Source organism: Aquarana catesbeiana, linkage group LG01, assembly GCF_042186555.1.
Source record: "Aquarana catesbeiana isolate 2022-GZ linkage group LG01, ASM4218655v1, whole genome shotgun sequence".
Taxonomy (NCBI): domain Eukaryota; kingdom Metazoa; phylum Chordata; class Amphibia; order Anura; family Ranidae; genus Aquarana; species Aquarana catesbeiana.
Genome location: NC_133324.1, coordinates 62,113,385 through 62,127,152, shown reverse-complemented (window position 1 = coordinate 62,127,152; position 13,768 = coordinate 62,113,385). Strand labels below are relative to the sequence as shown.

Here is a 13,768-nt window from a genome sequence, read left to right as displayed (position 1 = left end):
TTGAAACATGGATTACAAATGAGAAGGGATAAAATCAAACACATGATAATGAGAATAGCATGAAACCAGATACTGGATGGCCTGAATTGACTGACAGGAAGAGCCCAAAGCGTTTCAACATATAAAATGAAAGTCTTCTTCAGGGGCAATAGGCCAATGAATTCCAATGACGTAGCCTTAATCTATAATTGTAAAATGCACACAATCATGAAGAGCATACCGAAAAATTCATACAATGATCACGTATAAACAAAAAGAAAAGATCAAGATAAAAAGTAGTAAGAGCTGAACATACTGACCCCCCCATGTGTTAGCGATTCACCCAGAGTTATGATCTCTTCTGGGTGAATCACTAACACATGGGGTCAGTATGTTTAGCTCTTATTCTTTGTATCTTTTCTTTGTTTTTGAATATTTTGTTTATACGTGATCATTGTATGAATTTTTCGGTACTCTGTTCATGTTCATGATTGTGTGTATTGTACAATTATAGGTTAAGGCTACATCATTGGAATTCATTGGCCTCTTGCCCCTGAAGAAGACTTTCATTTTATATGTTGAAACCCATTGGACTCTTCCTGTCCTCCTGTCAATTTAGGCCATCCAGTAGCTGGTTTCATGCTATTCTCATTATCATGCGTTTGATTTTATCCCCTTGTTCTCATTTGTAATTCATGTTTTCAATAAAACTTGTACTTTTATATTTGAATCACTGTGTAGGGCCTGTTTAAAGTCCCACCCTTTGAGGAACAACTTTTTACTTCTGCTATGCAGGAAGACAGATCTGTGTGTTGTCCCAGGCAGCCCATCCCCCATACAGTTAGTAAACATACTGGGGGAACACAGGTTAACCCTTTGATTGCCCCTGCCCAGCCAGTGTCATTAGTACAGTAACAGTGCATATTTTTAGCACTGATCGCTGTAATAATGTCACTGGTTCCCAAAAATGTGTGTCCGATCTGTCTGCCGGAATCCCACAAAAAGAAAAAACAAAAAAAACAAAAAAAAAAAACAAATAAAAATAAATAATAATAATAATAATAATAATAGCCATAAATCTATCCCATAGTTTGTAGACACTATAACTTTTGCGCAAACCAATCAATATACACTTATTGGGTTTTTTGTTTTTACCAAAAATATGTAGCAGAATACATATTTGCCTAAATTGATGAAGAAATAAGATTTTTTTTAATTGGGTATGTTTTTATAGCAGAAAAGTAAAAAAAATGTTTTTTTTTTTTGTTTTTTTTTTAATTGTCTGTCTTTTTTGGTTTATAGCAAAAAAAAAAAATAAGAAAAACTGCAGAGATGACCAAATACCAAGAAAGCTCTATTTGTGGGGGGGGGGGGGACATAAATTTTATTTGGGTACAGCGGCAAACGACTGCGCAATTGTCAAAGTAATGCAGCGCCGTATCGCAAAAACTGGCCTGGTCGGGAAGTGGGTAAATCCTTCCGGGGCTCGAGTGGTTAAACAGTAAATTCACCGGAGTGGTCACCCTGGAGACACAAGCTTCATTCTCATTATAAAAAAAAAAAATCATTTAGAGAACAAGTAGTACAGACACATTGATTGAGACTAGATCATTTACTGCCAATAAGTTCCCCAGCCCAGGAGCAGGGGGAGGGGAGGGGGGGGGGGGGGATGTAAACACTGCAGAGGGTGTTTGGGCTGCCCATCTCTCCTCACTAACCAGCGATATACACAATGCACACAATGCCTGCAATAAATCTACGGGGCCCCAATAGACTGCAGAGCTCGCAATCTAGCCTCAGGAAGTCCTTCTACAAAACAGCCAAAGTGCCCTTTCACACAGATCAGTGTTTGATGCACTTTTGGTGTTTAACCCCTTCCCCCTCGAGGGGTAAAACAAATGTTACTGCCCAAGCACAATTTTGCAACTTTGACATGCATTAGTAAAAAACAGTACATATCACCACAACTACTTTGTGCATCCAGGTGGATTAAACCTGGTTCTTTTCAGGACAAATTGTGCATTCATTTCGTGGTAAATGGTAACGGATATCTCCGGATTTCTTTTAAATCATTATCACAAGGAAAACTGGCCCAAAACAAAAAAAAAAAACAGTAGCTGTAAAGTTCTTGCCATTACCATAATTTACCTCCAAAGGACTACCAAAATTAAATTCTCCTGCTCCCGATGATCACAGTTTTTTTGGTGGTAGGTTATAGTAGTAAGAAGAAGAAGAAAAAAAAAGCTATTTTTTTTTTTTACTATTCTGGACCAGTTTCCTTTGATAAATAAATAAATCAGGAGATATCAATTACCATCAAAACCAAATGAAAGCCTAATTTGTCCTGAAAAGGTATAATCCACCTGGATGCACAAAGTATTATCATTATTATTATACAGGATTTATACAGCACCAACAGTTTGCGCAGCGCTTTACAACATGAGGGAAGACATTACAGTCACATAACAATTTGGTACAAGAGGAATCAGAGGGCCCCGCTCATTAGAGCTTACAATCTAAAAAGGAAGGTTCAATTGATACAAAAGGTAATAGCTGTGGGGGGATGAGCTGATGGTGGAAGTAAAACAGTGTGTTAGTTAGAAGCAGGATAAGCTTCTTTAAAGAGAAGGGTTTTCAGGGATCGCCTAAAGATGGATAGTTTGGGGGACAGTCGGACAGATTGGGGTAGGAAGTTCCAAAGGATGGGAGAAGCTCTGGAGGCGAGTATGGGAGGAGGTGACAAGGGAGCTAGAGAGCAGGAGGTCTTGGGAGGACCAAAGAGAGCGACTTGGTTGGTATTTTGCGACTAGGTTAGTGATGTAGCTGGGGGCAGAGTTATGGATGGCTTTGTAAATTATTGTTAGTACTTTGAATTTTATTCATTGGGTGAGTGGAATCCAGTGCAGGGATTGGCAGAGAGGGGTGGAGGACACTGAACGGTTGGTAAGGTGGATGAGTCTTGCAGCGGCATTCATGATGGACTGAAGGGGGGATAGTCTATGTAAAGGTAATCCTGAGAGGGGGGAGTTGCAGTAGTCGAGGCGAGAGATGACCAGGGATTGAATTAGAAGCTTGGTGGTGTCATTAGTTAAAAAGGGGCGTATTCTGGAGATGTTGCGGAGGTTGAGGCGGCATGATTTGGACAGGGATTGGTTGTGGGCCTGAAAGGACAGTTCAGAGTCTAAGGTTACCCCTAGCACCCTGGCATGTGGAGATGGACTGATAGATGTGCCATTGATCTTGACAGAGAAGTCAGGGGAGGGGGGCACGTGGGGGAGGAAATATTAAGAGCTCAGTTTTAGATTCAGTTTGAGGAAGTGATGTGACATCCAGGCTGATATGTCTGTTAGTAGATCAGTGATGTGTGAGGAGATTGATGGGGTGAGCTGAGGGGTAGAGAGATAGATTTGGATTTCATCAGCATATAAATGGTAGTGGAAGCCATGGGAGGCTATCAGCTGACCCAGGGAGGATATGTAGATCGAGAATAGTAGGAGGTCCAAGGACAGAACCTTGGGGGACCCCAACGGTAAGAGGAGTTGTAGAAGAGGAGGTGTAGTTGTAAGTGACACTGAAGGTACGATGAGATAGATGAGATTCGAACCAACGGAGAGCACAGCCATGGAGACCAAGCAAATTGAGTTTTCTGAGGAGGGGGGGGGGGGGGGGTGATCAACTGTATCAAAGGCAGCGGAGAGGTCCAAGAGTAAAATTACGGAATAATGACCATTGGTTTTGGCTGTTAGTAAGACGTTTGTGAGTTTTAGGAGAGCAGTTTCTGTGGAGTGTTTAGAGGCGAAATCCAGACTGAAGGGGATCAAGAAGGTTATTCTCAATGAGGTGGTCGCTCAGTCGGTTGTAGACTAGATGTTCAAGGAGTTTGGAGGCAAAAGGGAGTAAAGAGATGGGTCTTAATTTGTTAAGATTGGTGGGGTCTGAGGCCTTTTTTGGTATGGGAGTGACTAGCGCATGTTTTAGAGGGTTGGGGGAAGATGCCAGTAGAGACTGAGAGGTTGAAGATGTAAGTTAAGGAGTGTAGGAGTCAGATGGTGACCGTAGTATTCGGGAAGGAACAGGGTCCAGGTAGTTAGGGTCAAAGTAGTTGTGATGATATCTACGGTTTTACTAGCACATGTCAAAGCTGCAAAATTGTGCGCGGGTATTAAACATTTGTTTTACCCTTAGGCTGCTTTCACACTGAAAGCGGTTTTAGCGCTAGAAATAGCACCTGTATACAGCGTTCCTAAACCGCACATTGGAATGCATGGGCAGCGCTTCGGAAGTGCTGCAACGCGGGCGGTTTTAACCCTCCACGCCCTAAAACAATAAAGCGCCGCTAAAAACGAGCGGTGCTTTCCGTCAACGCGACCTCGGTGTGAAAGTAGCCTGGATGAGACATGGATGAGCGAGTTTGGAGGAACTTGACTAGCCTGCACAGAGACCTGACCTCAACCCGATAGAACACCTTTGGGATGAATTAGAGCGGAGACTGCGAGCCAGGCCTTCTTGTCCAACATCAGTCCCTAACCTCTGGAATGCGCTTCTGGAAGAATGGTCAAACATTCCCATAGACACACTCCTAAACCTTGTGGACAGCCTTCCCAGAAGAGTTGAAGCTGTTATAGCTGGGCCAACTCAATATTGAACCCTACGGACTAAGACGCCATTAAAAGTCATGTGTGTGTAAAGGCAGATGTCCCAATACTTTTGGTAATATAGTGTATATACTGTATACAGTGCCTTGAAAAAGTATTCATACCCCTTGAAAATTTTCCACATTTTGTCATGTTACAACCAAAAACATAAATTCAAATTTATTGGGATTTTAAGTGATAGACCAACACAAAGTTAATAAATGGTTTTCAACATCTTTTACAAATAAATATGTGAAAAGTGTGGGGTACATTTGTATAGCCCCCCCCGGAGTCAATACTTTGTAGAACCTCCTTTCACTGCAATTACAGCTGCAAGTCTTTTTGGGGATGTCTCTACCAGCTTTGCACATCTAGAGAGGGACATTTTTGCCCATTCTGCTTTGCAAAATAGCTCAAGTTCTGTCAGATTGGATGGAGAGCGTCTGTGAACAGAAATTTTCATGTCTTGCCACAGATTCTCAAATGGAATTAGGTCTGGACTTTAACTGGGCCATTCTAATATAATTTGATCTAAATCATTCCATTGTAGCTCTGGCTGTATGTTTAGGGTCGTTGTCCTGCTGGAAGGTGAACCTCCATCCCAGTCTCAAGTCTTTTGCAGACTAACAGGTTTTCTTCTAAGATTGCCCTGTATTTGGCTCCATCCATCTTCCCATCAACTCTGACCAGCTTCCCTGTCCCTGCTGAAGAAAAACAAACCCGCAACAGGATGCTGCCACCACCATGTTTCACAGTGGGGATGGTGTGTTCAGGGTGATGTGCAGTGTTAGTTTTCCGCCACACATAGCGTTTTGCTTTTAGGCCAAAAAGTTCAAATTTTGGTCTCATCTGACCAGAGCACCTTCTTTCACAATTTTGCTGTGTCCCCCACATGGCTTCTTGCAAACAGGACTTCTTATGACTTTCTTTCAACAATGACTTTCTTCTTGCCATTCTTCAATAAAGGACAGATATGTGGAGTGCACGACTAATAGTTGTCCTGTGGACAGATTCTCCCACCTGAGCTGTGGATCTCTGCAGCTCCTCCAGAGTTACCATGGGCCTCTTGGTTGCTTCTCTGATGAATGCTCTTCTTGCCCGGCCTGTCAGTTTAGGTGGACGGCCATGTCTTGGTAGGTTTGCAGTTGTGCCATACTCTTTCCATTTTCAGATGATGGATTGAACAGTGCTCCATGAGATGTTCAAAGGTTGGGATTTTTTTTTTTTATAATCTAACCCGGTTTTAAACTTCTCCACAACATTATCCCTGACCTCACTGGTGTGTTCCTTGGCCTTCATGATGCTGTTTGTTCACTAAAAGGTTCTCTAACAAACCTCTAATGGCTTCACAGAACAGCTGTATTTATACTGAGATTAAATTACACACAGGTGGACTCAATTTACTAATTAGGTGACTTCGGAAGGCAATTGGTTCCACTAGATTTTAGTTAGGGGTATCAGAGTAAAGGGGGCTGAACACAAATGCACGCCACACTTTTCACAGATTTGTAAAAAAATAAAAATAAAATAAATAAAAACAAAAAACAAACAAACACCTTTAATCATTTGCCTTCGACAATTATGAGCCACTTTGTGTTGGTCTATCACCTAAAATCCCAATAAAATACATTTATGTTTTTGGTTGTAACATGATAAAATGTGGAAAATTTCAAGGAGTATGAATACTTATTTAAGGCAATACACACACACACACACACACTATGGATGCGCCAAAAATAGGCTTTCTGGTGTTTTGCCGATAGAAAAACAGAGCCGATAAGGGCATGCTGTGTACCATTGATTTAAAAAGAAAAAAAGAAAAAAGAAAAAAGAAAAAAGAAAAAAGAAAAAAGAAAAAAGAAAAAAGAAAAAAGAAAAAAGAAGAAAGAAAAAAAAAGAAAAAAAAAGAAAAAAAAAGAAAAAAAAAGAAAAAAGAAAAAAGAAAAAAGAAAAAAAAGAAAAAAGAAAAAAAAGAAGAAGAAAGAAGAAAAAAGAAAAAAGAAAAAAGAAAAAAGAAGAAAAAAGAAGAAGAAAAAAGAAAAAAGAAAAAAGAAAAAGAAAAAGAAAAAAGAAAAAAGAAAAAAGAAGAAGAAGAAAAAAGAAAAAAGAAAAAAGAAAAAGAAAAAGAAAAAAAACGCATCCCATTGACTTTAATGCAAAAAAAAAAAAAAAAAAAAAAATGCAGGCCACATTAAATTTTATAAAAGTAAAATGTTTAAACTGTCCATTTTGGGTTTTTTCTTTATAGCCAAGTGCATCCTGAATTTTCGGCTTCAGTGCACCACTAACACACACACAGTATATACATAAACACATAGATGACGTGTTCTAACCCTTCCCGATCAATATGATAATTTCAGGGTTGAGGGTGTCTCAAAGTACTGAAGCCATTGGATTAGAATGATATCTAGGTAACCAACATTTTTTAGAAAGAGAACCACAAATGGCAACATCTATATTATTCGCAGCATTCTAAGCCATGATAGCCATATAGAAGAGCACCAATACTGAAGGAGATGAAAACAGAGAATGCAAAAACTACGGACATGCTCTGAAAGTCACATTGTACTGTTAGCAACCACAGTATTATCAACACATTAGGACAATAAATCACTCAACTGACATATATGACACTGACAGGAAATGTAAAGTTTTGGGGACGTCATTACCTTTTACATATCACAGATATTTCCTAAAAACAAACATCAGGGAGGTCATCTGCAGGTAAGTCCCCATGACACAATAAGAGCACAAAGCATTATGCAACTCCCTGACTTGTTAAACATTTGGAATCAACAGATCTCAAAAAGAAAACAAACAAAGAATAAAAAAGAAAAAAAAAAAAAAAAAAAAACAGTAAAAGGCAGCTCCTAGGTTTAAGAGCTTGCAATCAAGTGAAACCAAGGAAGATTCGGTATCTGAAAGCTAAGCATACAGAAGTGTAACTGGAGCACAGAAGGGATTATCATCACATTGCAGACGGGCAGCGGTAAAGTGAGACCCCCCCCAGAGCATTCAATCTAGAGCCGAGCGAAAGGTCATGCAAAATAATACCAAAACACATTTGTACATTATCTGCATTGACCATCAGCCTACACACAGATAGAGAACGCTTGGCAGAAGAGCTTGTAATCTAGACCTGGCTGTGTAAATTCTGTAAAAAAAAAAAAAATAAAAAAATAAAAAAATCAGAAAAGACTCAAAGCTGGAGGATGTTTAAGAAAAAGGCAAATGCATGGTCATCACATCCAGCTAGTGGGAAGGGAACAAGCAAAACAAAAAAAAATGTATTTGTGTGAGAGTCAGATGACCAAAGAAGAAAACCTGGAGAAGAGGCTATGCCGATACAGACATAGTTGAAGCTGGGGGGGGGGGGGGGGATTATGCAAGATGTAAACAGTGGTGGGATGAGGAGTTATGAAAGCATGTTGGGCGAAAGAGCTTGCAATCTCGATCTTTTGGAAACAGCTCAGTGCAACATTGACGAGGTGCTGAATGTAAACATTACAGGGGAGGATTATGGAGCCCCTTTTCAGCTCAGAAAACCCCCAGGTTGGAGAAGGGGAGATGCAGGGAAGTAAGGGGGGTTATGTTGGACCCTGTCGGCTGAAGAACTTACAAAGTCAGGAGAGCTCAGCGACTCTGGACCACATTGGAAAAAGCATAGCGACTGTGGAGAGGGGAAGGGATGCTGAATGTAAACATTTCAGGGGAGGATTATGAAGCCCTTTTTGGTTGAGAAGCTTGCAACCTAGATCATGTTAGGAAGGCTCAGAAACCCAAGTTGGAGAAGGAGAGGATGCAGGAATTAAGGCGAAGAGAAAAGGGAGTTATGTTGGACCCTGTCGGCTGAAGAGCTTACAATCTATACAAAGTCAGGAGAGCTAAGCGACTATGGACCACATTGGAAAAAGCACAGCGACTGTGGCCCAGGGAAGGGATGCTGAATGTAAACATTTCGGGGGAGGATTATGAAGCCCTTTTTGGTTGAGAAGCCTGCAACCTAACTCACGTTAGGAAGGCTCAGAAACCCAAGTTGGAGAAGGAGAGGATGCAGGAATTAAGGTGAGGAGAAGAGGGAGTTATGTTGCCTGAAGAGCTTCCATTCTATACAAAGTCAGGAGAGCTCAGCGAGTCTAGCTGCAGGTGTGAAAATAAAAATTTTAAGTATTAGATGGGATTTGAGGTCCTCTTAGGCTGAAGAACTCTAGATCTAGCCGGGAGAGCTCAGTGACTATCTGTGGGAAACAATAAGGAGGGACTATACAGAACTCTCCTAAGCTAAAGAGCTTACAATCAACATCTAGTAAAGGGAGCAAAGCAATCTAAAGCTGCCCATACACTCTACACATTTGACCTCTCGCCCATCATCCCTCAATTGAAAAATCGAAGTAGCCTGGTGGAAAACTGACAGTTGAAAAGCAGCTGCATCCAATCAGATGCAGCCGCTGTTTGGGTGCTTTGGCAGCCAGTGGGGCCAGCTGTCATAATCCTATAGGCACAAAGGGAGGGGGGGGGGGGAGATTCATTCATTCGCAATGTATATATGTCAATGGCCAGCATAACTGGGGGTGAACTATTGCAGTATGTGGGTTGTTACTGGGCACCATCTTAGGCTGCAGAACTTACAATCTAGATCTGGTTAGGAGAGCTTGTTGCTGCGTAGGAGATACTTAAGATAGCTGATGAAATAACCCTCCTGGGCTCTAGAGATAGCAATCTAGATCTAGTCAGGAGAGCTTAGTGACTAGCTGGGGTCAGGCAGAAATGAACAAAGAGGCATGCCATTATTGGGAACTCCTGGGCAGAAGAGCTAATAATTTATACCTAGTCAGAAGAACTCCGCTCTGCAGAAGAGATGCGGGATGTACCCAGTGATGAGATTATAGTGGGACCCTACTGGGCCGAGAAGCTAATCTACATCTAGTCCAAGATGGTTCAGTGCAGAAGAGCTGACAATCAGTCGTGGAAGGGATGGAGGATGTGGTGGGACTGTCCTGGCAGAAGAGCTGACAATCAGTTGTGGAAGTGATGGGACTGTCCTGGGCAGAAGAGCTGACAATCAGTTGTGGAAGTGATGGGACCATCCTGGGCAGAAGAGATGCACAATCAGTTGTGGAAGGGATGGAGGATGCGGTGGGACTGTCCTGGGCAGAAGAGCTGACAATCAGTTGTGGAAGGGATGGAGGATATGGTGGGACTGTCCTGGGCAGAAGAGCTGACAATCAGTTGTGGAAGGGATGGAGGATGTGGTGGGACTGTCCTGGGCAGAAGAGATGCACAATCAGTTGTGGAAGGGATGGAGGATGTGGTGGGACTGTCCTGGGCAGAAGAGCTGACAATCAGTTGTGGAAGGGATGGAGGATGTGGTGGGACTGTCCTGGGCAGAAGAGCTGACAATCAGTTGTGGAAGGGATGGAGGATGTGGTGGGACTGTCCTGGGCAGAAGAGCTGACAATCAGTTGTGGAAGGGATGGAGGATGTGGTGGGACTGTCCTGGGCAGAAGAGCTGACAATCAGTTGTGGAAGTGATGGAAGATGTGGTGGGACTGTCCTGGCAGAAGAGCTGACAATCAGTTGTGGAAGTGATGGGACTGTCCTGGGCAGAAGAGCTGAGTTTTAAAGAAAGGATGCAGGATCTGATAGGATGACAGTGGGACCTTTCTGGGCAGAGGAGCTGACAATCTACTTATTAGAAGACAGGAGTACTGTAAATGGGGATGCAGGGTCTGATTATCCTTAGAAGAAGAGCTGACAATCTACTCATAGGAATGCTGAGTACTGTATAAGGGATGCAGGATTTGGAAGGCTGATGGTGGGAACCTCCTGGGTAGAAGATCTGACAATCTATACATAGAAATGCTGAAGAAGGGAAGCACGATCTGGTGGGAACTCTCCTGAGCAGAAGAGCTGACAATCTACTCAAAGGAACACTAAGTGTGGTAGAAGAGATGTAGGATCTGGTGGAACCTTCCTGGGCAAAAATGCCGATAATCTACTCATGGGATAGCTGAGTGCTGTACAAGCAATGGAGGATCCGATGTGGTAATGGTGGGACTCTCCTGGGCAGAAGAGCTGACAATCTACTCACAGGAATATTGAGTGCTGCAAAAGTGATGCAGAATCGGGTGGGAACCTCCTGGGCAGAAGAGCTGACAATCTACCCTCAGGATGGCTAAAAGCTGTAGAAAGGATACAGAATCTGATGGGATGATGGTGGGACTCTTGTGGGCAGAAAAGCTGACAATCTAATCATAGGAACAATGTGTGTAGTAGAGGTTATGGTGGTGAGACTCTACTTGGCAGAAAAGCTGACAATCTACTCATAAGAAGGCTATGCACTGTAAAATGGATGCAGGATCCGATGGGATTATGGTAGGACTCTCCTGGGCATAAGAGATGCACAATCAGTTGTGGAAGGGATGGGGGATGTGGTGGGAATGTCCTGGGCAGAAGAGCTGACAATCAGTTGTGGAAGGGATGGAGGATGTGGTGGGAATGTCCTGGGCAGAAGAGCTGACAATCAGTTGTGGAAGGGATGGGGGATGTGGTGGGAATGTCCTGGGCAGAAGAGCTGACAATCAGTTGTGGAAGTGATGGAGGATGTGGTGGGACTGTCCTGGGCAGAAGAGCTGACAATCAGTTGTGGAAGTGATGGGGGGGGGGGGAGGCTGTCCTGGGCAGAAGAGCTGACAATCAGTTGTGGAAGTGATGGGGGGGGGGGAGGCTGTCCTGGGCAGAAGAGCTGACAATCAGTTGTGGAAGTGATGAGGGGGATGTGGTGGGACTGTCCTGGGCAGAGGAGCCGAGTTGTGAAGAAGGGATGCAGGATCTGATAGGATGACAGTGGCACCTTTCTGGGCAGAGGAGCTGACAATCTACTTATTAGAAGACAGGAGTAATGTAAATGGGGATGCAGGGTCTGATTATCCTTAGAAGAAGAGCTGACAATCTACTCATAGGAATGCTGAGTACTGTAAAAGGGATGCAGGATCTGATAGGCTGAAGGTGGGAACCTCCTGGGCAGAAGAGCTGACAATCACTAGTAGAAGAGATGGGGGGATGTGGTGGGAATGTCCTGGGCAGAAGAGCTGACAATCAGTTGTGGAAGTGATGGGGGATGTGGTGGGACTGTCCTGGGCAGAAGAGCTGACAATCACTAGTGGAAGTGATGGGGGATGTGGTGGGACTGTCCTGGGCAGAAGAGCTGACAATCACTAGTGGAAGTGATGGGGGATGTGGTGGGACTGTCCTGGGCAGAAGAGCTGACAATCACTAGTGGAAGTGATGGGGGGATGTGGTGGGAATGTCCTGGGCAGAAGAGCTGACAATCAGTTGTGGAAGAGATGGGGGATGTGGTGGGAATGTCCTGGGCAGAAGAGCTGACAATCAGCATTGGAAGTGATGGGAGGGATGTGGTGGGACTCTCCTGGGCAGAAGAGCTGACAATCACTAGTGGAAGTGATGGGAGGGATGTGGTGGGAATGTCCTGGGCAGAAGAGCTGACAATCACTAGTGGAAGTGATGGGAGGGATGTGGTGGGAATGTCCTGGGCAGAAGAGCTGACAATCAGTTGTGGAAGTGATGGGGGGATGTGGTGGGAATGTCCTGGGCAGAAGAGCTGACAATCAGTTGTGGAAGTGATGGGGGATGTGGTGGGAATGTCCTGGGCAGAAGAGCTGACAATCACTAGTGGAAGAGATGGGGGATGTGGTGGGACCATCCTGGGCAGAAGAGCTGACAATCACTAGTGGAAGAGATGGGGGATGTGGTGGGACCATCCTGGGCAGAAGAGCTGACAATCACTAGTGGAAGTGATGGGAGGGATGTGGTGGGAATGTCCTGGGCAGAAGAGCTGACAATCAGCATTGGAAGTGATGGGGGGGATGTGGTGGGACTCTCTGTAATCCAATCTGAGGCCTCCTGGCAGTGTGAGGGGTGGGGGAGGGGATGCAGAATGTAAACACAGGCGGGGGGGGAGGGGGATTATTATCACAGACAGTACAGGGAGCCCCCCCCCTCCCCCAGAGCATGCTGGGACCTGTAGTCCCCCTGGATTACCTGTATGAGGGAAGAAGCCGGCGCTGTCCCCGGGGAGGAGGGGGATCTCTCTGTGAGGTGCGGCCTCCGGTCACCCTTTCTCCCCCTCTGCAGGCCGGAGAGGCCTAGGAGACGGAGGAGGGGGGGAGAAGACGCTACGAAGACCCCGCTTCCACCTGGGGGGGGTGGGGAGAACCCCGCTCACCGGCTCCGGGCGGCGATCTCTCCCCCTCCTTATTATTTATTATTATTGTTCTTCACCGCCGCCGCACAAATCTCCTCACAGACCCCCGCCGCGCACGCAAACCTCGCCACGGCCCGCAGCTCCGCCCCGCCGCCTCAGCCGCTCTGCCCGATTGGCGCAGACGAACCAAGCCGGGAGCCTGGTTGGCCCGCGCAACTGCCAATCTGGATACTTTGACCGGATTCGCTGGTGAATCGCAACGTGTAAAAATGATTGGTCGTGACGGCTGTCCATCTTCACTGGCACCGCCTTCTTTTTTTGTCCAGCCTACGTCAAGGCACTTTATTCTCTCGCTCGCAGACTCAACTGGGAATTTGATTTGTCGAGCGGGCTGTCAACTTCGGGGCCCCTCCCCGTTGCTTTGCTCTCGTTTTACCTATTGGTGTGGATGTCCTAGTCCGTGTAAGGCTATTGGTTGGTCTGTCTGTCAATTGTGATGGGTCCGCCCCCTTTCGGCGCGACGTCATGGCAGTAGACGTGGGAGGAACGGGTTTGGGCTGAGCTCCTCCCACGCAGTAGGAGTTTTAGGGGCGTGTCTTGCTCTAGGGGGGGGGGGAACAATGAGGTTGACGAGCCAGGCGAAGCTTCGAAAGAAGGTGTCAATCAAACGTAAGGCCACGCCTACTCCGTTCTGCGTGCACTACTACGTCTATATAGAGTGTGAATGACTGACAGATGGAAGGGAAATGGTTCTGCGCATGTGCAAAATGCTGGCGGCCAGAGAGAGAGCTTGACATGATGGAGCCAATGTCAGTACCACGATTATAGATCAGTGCACACAGATTGATTTACAACTTCCAATCATTGCCCTAAAAATGTACAAAAAGATTGATTCCGAGTCTGAATGTTCCCCTGATAACCAACAATGGGG

The 13,768-nt window shown here is 44.8% G+C and overlaps 1 protein-coding gene across 2 annotated transcripts in view; it reads right to left on the bottom strand.

The window, feature by feature from the left end:
• SMAD2 (SMAD family member 2) overlaps positions 1 to 13,021 on the bottom strand; it is a 109,179-nt gene extending 96,158 nt beyond the window's left edge. The window contains exon 1 of one of the 2 annotated variants that reach the window (XM_073619352.1): positions 12,675 to 13,021. The gene's annotated coding sequence lies outside the window, so the exon portion shown is untranslated. The remainder of the gene's footprint in view (positions 1 to 12,674) is intronic. The other variant, XM_073619342.1, reaches the window with a different exon arrangement.
• Positions 13,022 to 13,768: the final 747 nt, after the last annotated feature.